Here is a 5,874-nt window from a genome sequence, read left to right as displayed (position 1 = left end):
GGAGGGGCCTCACCACCGCCTCTTTCAAGGCGGCCGGCAAGAACCCCTCACTCAAAGAAGCATTGACGATTCCCTGGAGCCAGCCTCGTGTAACCTCCCGGGAGGCCAGTACCAGCCAGGAGGGACACAGGTCCAGTAAACATGTGGTGGTGTTCAGCCATCCCAACATCCTGTCCATGTCCTCGGGGGTCACAGGATCAAACTCTTCCCACAAAATGGACTCAAGACCTGCCTCCATTGGCCCGCCTGAACTAGTCCAATCGGAGGCTAACCCGGCCCGGATCCGATTGATTTTGTCATGCAGGTAACACCCAAATTCCTCTGCCCGACCCTGCAAAGGGACATCCCGGACCCTCTGATGAAGGAGGGAACGGGACACCCTAAACAGGGCGGCAGATTGGTTACCTGCAGACGCGATAAGAGCGGAGAAATAGTTTCATTTCGCCGCTCTTATCACTACTAGGTAAGTCCTTAAATGGGACTTTACCAATTTCCGATCGGATTTGGAGCGGGTGGCCCTCCAATTACTCTCTAGGCATCTCTTCCAATGCTTCATCACCCTCAGCTCCTCGGAGAACCAAGGAGCCAAGGTAGACCGGCATTGGGTGAGGGGCCGCAAAGGCACGACCCGGTCCAGGGCCCCCACGGCCACACCATTCCAGGTGGCCACCAGGTCCTCAGTCGAGCCGCGGGTCAAGGTCTCAGGTATTGGCCCAAGCTCCGTCTGGAACCTCTCAGGGTCCATCAGGCACCTGGGGCGGAACCATTTCATCACTTCTGGTTCCGCCTCCCTGCGGTGGGGCATAGCGGTAGGAAAGGTCAGCTGAAGGAGAGAGTGATCTGACCATGACAGGGGCTCAACAACTATTTCCCCTAAACCACGATCACTCAACCACTGGCCGGAGGCAAAAACTAAGTCCAGTGTGTGTCCTCCGGTGTGGGTAGGGACATCTACTAATTGGGTCAGGTCCATGGCCGTCATGGAGGCCATGAACTCCCGAGCCACCTCAGATGCTTCACCTAATGATGGAAGATTGAAATCCCCCATGACTAACAGTCTGGGGGGTCTCAATCGCCATCTCGGCTATCATTCTGACCTTGCGCTCCACTTGGCCGTTAGAGGCTGGGTGAAAAGGAGCCAAGGTGGCATGCCTAATCATATTAGCCCTTAAAAAGGACTGGAATTCTGCAGAAGTAAATTGAGCCCCATTGTCTGAGACTATGACATCAGGGAGCCCATGCATTGCAAAGATGCTGCGCAGAACCTGGATGGTCCTAGCAGTAGTAATAGTGGATACTGGAGTGACCTCTAACACTTAGAATGGCTGTCCACTTCTATGAGGAAGAGTTGCCCCTGAAAGGGGCCTGCAAAACAAATATGAATTCTTGACCATGGGGCTTGTGTAGTTTTCCATCTGTGGACCGGGGCATGTAGTATTTCTGGCCTTGACTGCTAGCAAATAATGCACCTGTGGACCTGAGCCTTAATATCTTTAGCGAGCCCAGGCCACCAAAAGTAGCTTCGCTCAAGTGCCTTCATGTGGACTATTCCCGGATGTCCCTCATACAAAGATTTAAGGATTCTAGGCCTCAGTGAGGTCGGGATTACGAACTGACTGCCCCACAAAATGCAACCCTTATGAGCAGATAACTCGTTCTTCTTTCTCCAACAACTCTGAAAGTTAGGCCCCAGGAACGTTTCCGGCCATCCTGTGAGCACACAGTTCAACACGTGGCTCAGCGTGTTGTCTGAAGCTGTTTCAGCAGCTACATCCCCTGCATTAAGGGGAGACTCTGGCAGATCCTGGATAGCCAGGATGCGGTTAGCTGGAGCTCTAAGTGGTTCTAAGTGCGGTAGGGATAACCTACTAAGGCCATCTGCATGGCCTATTTCTTTGCCTGGTTTGTGAATCAGATAATAACTATAAGTGGACATGAATATTGACCACCTCAACATCCTAGGAGAAATAATCTGGGGTGTTTGCTTGTTTGTAGTGAACAACCCCAGAAGTGGCTTGTGAAGACTGTGAAATGGCGGCCATACAAATAGTCATGGAACTTTCTTATACCCGCCATGATGGCCAATGCCTCTCTATCAATCTGTGCGTAATTGTGTTCCACTGAAGAGAGGGTTCTAGAATAACAGGCTATCGGAATTTGTGTCCTGTCAGCCTGAAGATGGCTTAACACAGCTCCAATCTTGTATGGGGATGCATCACAGGCAATGCTGATTGGCAGCTGTTCATTAAAATGGGTCAACACCGCATTTGATGACAGCAGTGATTTAACTGCTGCAAAACTTCGCTCGTGGACACTCGCCCACTTTCATTGAGCCTTCTTGTCCATGAGCCGGTGTAATGGCTCTGCCACTGTGGCCTTGTGGGGAAGGAAGGCGTGATAAAAATTAAGGAGTCCCAAAAAGGCCTGAAATTCTCCTTTTTTCTTGGGACTGGGTGCCTGCTGAATTGCTTTAAGCTTGGATTCAGCAGGATGAATGTCTTCGGCATCAATACGAAACCCTAGGAACTCTGTGGAAGTAACCCCAATTTTACATTTTTCCTGTTTTAGCTTCAGCCCCGCTTTGCGGAAATGCTGCAAGACGGCCCTAAGCCTGTCAGTTAGGATTTTGACTGATTCCCCAGCTATGAGGACATCATCGAAATACGGGCACACACCTGGAATATTTTGGAGCGTGCACTCCATTACACTCTGAAAGATGCCTGGGGCTACACTAACCCCGAACTGTAACTGCTGCACCTTGAAAGCTCCCCTGTGGGTTACTATGTTCTGGGCCTTAGCTGTGGTGTCATCCACCAGCAGCTGCTGATAGGCCTGGGCCAAATCTAATTTTGCGAAAATGCGACCTCCCTGTAGAGGTGCCAAAATATGGCTGACTACAGGCACTGGGTACGAGTGCTGATGGAGGGCTTTATTTAGCATGCATTTATAGTTGGCACAAATGAGGACCTCTCCGTTGACCTTAAGTGGTGTAACTATGGGAGTTTCCCATGGACTGCTATCCACCGGCTCTAAAATGCCTTGTAGCAACAGCTTGTCCAACTCTGCATCGATTCTTTGCTTAAGGGCGAAAGCCACCTGACGAGGCTTTATCCTTATTGGTGCTATTGTAGGGTTGAGCCGGAGGGCAATTGGGGGCCCTTTGTACTCCCCTAATGCTGGGCTGAAAACATCAGCAAACTCTTTACAAATTGCCAAGAGGCTCGACGTTTGCAAGCTATTTAACCCAGTCACTTGAATTCCCAATGCATCAAACCAATTGAGCCCGATAAGGCTAGTGTGGTTGCCCTCAACTACTATGACTTCCAGGGGACCCTAGAAATTCCTGAACTATACCCTGAGTGTGGCCTCCCCCTTTACTGTTACCTGGGAGTTTTAGAAATCGGTTAGAACGAGGTTCGATGGCCTGAGCTTAACTCACTTGCTGACTACAAATTTGCTGGATGGTCCTTTGGAAAATTATTGATAAAGCTGACCCCGTGTCCAACTCCATGTCACAAGGAACCCCTTGCAACTTGACTTTGAGATGCAACTTCTCTTTGAGTGGGCAATGGGCATCTGTCCTAAACACACTCCTTCGACTAGCGCAAAACCCCACCCTGTTTTGTCCGGGAACCCCGGTACCTTTCCAAGGAACCCCTACAAACAGCGGCGATGTGGCCTTGCTTGCCACACGCCCTGCATGTTGCTGTACGGAACCAGCATTCTGCCCGCTTGTGTCAGCCTCCACACCCAACACATCAAGAAAAGAGAACTGTCTTGTCAGTTGGTCGTTGGGGCCTTCTTTCAGGTGGTTGCTGTAACCGATCGACTTCATGGTCCGATTCAGAGTCTTTGCCTCTCTTGGCATCCTCTTGGTGGACAGCCACTGAGCAAGGAGGGCTCTTAGAGAGCCATAGGGCCTTGACAGCTCTGCCAGCTGCTTCTTTGGCCGTGATCTCCCGCAATGCATCTTGGAATGAGATAGTCTCTTTCGCGAATATCTTCTGTTGAAGATCCCAACTCCTTAAACCACAAACTAAATGATCCCTCAGTCTTTCATCGAGGTCTTTGAATTCGCAAAGTGGGCCACTTGATGAAGAGCAGCTATGAAGTCAGTGGCAGACTTGCTGGGATGTTGGTCTTGTTGTTTGAAGGCGTGCAACCAGGCAATGACTGAAAGTTTGGGCTCAAAGTGTTCTTTGAGCATCTTCTTAAGTTCTGAGTATGTGATGGACTCGAGCAGGGCTGGTGCAACCAAGTTCTCGGCGATATCAAAAGTCACCTGATCGTGCACACACAGTAGCGTCGCAGCCTTCAAACCGTCATCTCGAAGTTGGTTAACCTGCAGGTAGTTTTCAACTCTCACGATGTAGGAACTCCACCTCTTGGGATGAGTGACGTCGAATTCGGAGAGTTTTCCGATCTTACCCATGGTGAGTGTTTTCGTGGCCTCTCAATGCCTCGTGCTGTGCACACTTCCATGGGACTTCCAGGGCGGATCCTTGGAAGCACTCTCCTCCAGCGTTTCTGTACTGGTAGGATAGAGTGAGGGGGGATGCCGTTCTGACCAAGCATTTGCTAGGCCTAACCCCTGTAGTGACTCAGCTCTTTGTGGTGAGGCAGCACGATCCCATCTTCACTGCCAGTGTTAAGTATTCTGTTCGATGTGACATTGAAGAGGCAGTAGGTGAAACACACTCTCTTTATTGCAAAGTCAAAACCAAAACTAACAAGCACATGCTCCACCCATACTTATACACTCAGCCTAAAATCGGCAGCCAATAGGAGCACAGTATTCTCCCACTTAAATGCATAACAATTAGTCTGCAGACAGAAAGTCTGGCCTGCTGGCCATGTGACCAGCTAACCATTTCTTCACAGTTCTCAGCATGTTAATTCTCAGACTTTACTCAATACATTACACCCCCCCCCCAAAAAAAAAAACCTCAATAAACATTTTATTCAAGGGAAGGAAGATAGAATGACAGAAGAAATTTCCATAGAGGATACTTAGAGAGAAAGAAACCCAAAAAAGACCAGTACACATTTTATTTGAATAGACATAAATCTTGGCCTAGAATTGATATGATATGGATGTTCTCTGAGCTAAGTACTAATATATATGAGATTGATGTAAAACCTAACATTTGGTTGGACCATAATCCAATAAAGCTGACCCAGAAAGAGGTAAAGAAGAAATCAAGATGGACTTTAAATCAATCTTTGTTAAAAGAGAAATAATTTGTAGAATTACCAATAAAAGAAATGGAAGTTTTCTTTAAAGAAAATAAAAAGGAAGAGGCCTGTCTGAGGGACGCGGCATCAGAATGGTGAGGGAGGAGGTTGGGGGGTTAAGGGAGGGTGATGTGATCAGTACGGTCAGTGGGAGGGGCAGATATGGCGGGAGCAGAGGACCATATCGGGTTTTGGGAGCACGCACACGCTGTTTACAAGCTTGTGAGTGCTCCGGTCCTCAGGGCTCTACTTGGCCTCCAGGGATCTTAGACCCTCGGGCCCGGGATCACCGGCTGATGTTATGCAATGCCAGGTCCATGGTAAACAAGGCCCCCCTCATCCAAGATCTTATTCTAGAGGGGGGTGCGGACCTGGCAGGTATCACCGAGACCTGGCTGGGCATGGAAGGGGGAGTGCCCCTTGTTGACATCTGCCCGCCAGGTTTCCAGGTATTCCATCAGCCAAGGACCCGGGGTAGGGGCGGTGGGGTAGCGGTCATTATAAGGGAGAGCCTATGTCCGAGGGAGACCACTGTGCCTCAGATAGACGGTGGAGAGTCCCTCCTCGTGAAGTGGGGGCAAGGGGTACAAGTGGGCCTGTTGATCATATACCTGGCTCCCTGCTATGTATCAACGGCCC

The sequence above is a fragment of the Protobothrops mucrosquamatus genome, unplaced genomic scaffold (genome assembly GCF_001527695.2).
Source record: "Protobothrops mucrosquamatus isolate PMUCROS unplaced genomic scaffold, P.Mucros_1.0 scaffold_84, whole genome shotgun sequence".
In the NCBI taxonomy this organism is placed as follows: domain Eukaryota; kingdom Metazoa; phylum Chordata; class Lepidosauria; order Squamata; family Viperidae; genus Protobothrops; species Protobothrops mucrosquamatus.
This window is presented reverse-complemented; position numbering follows the sequence as displayed.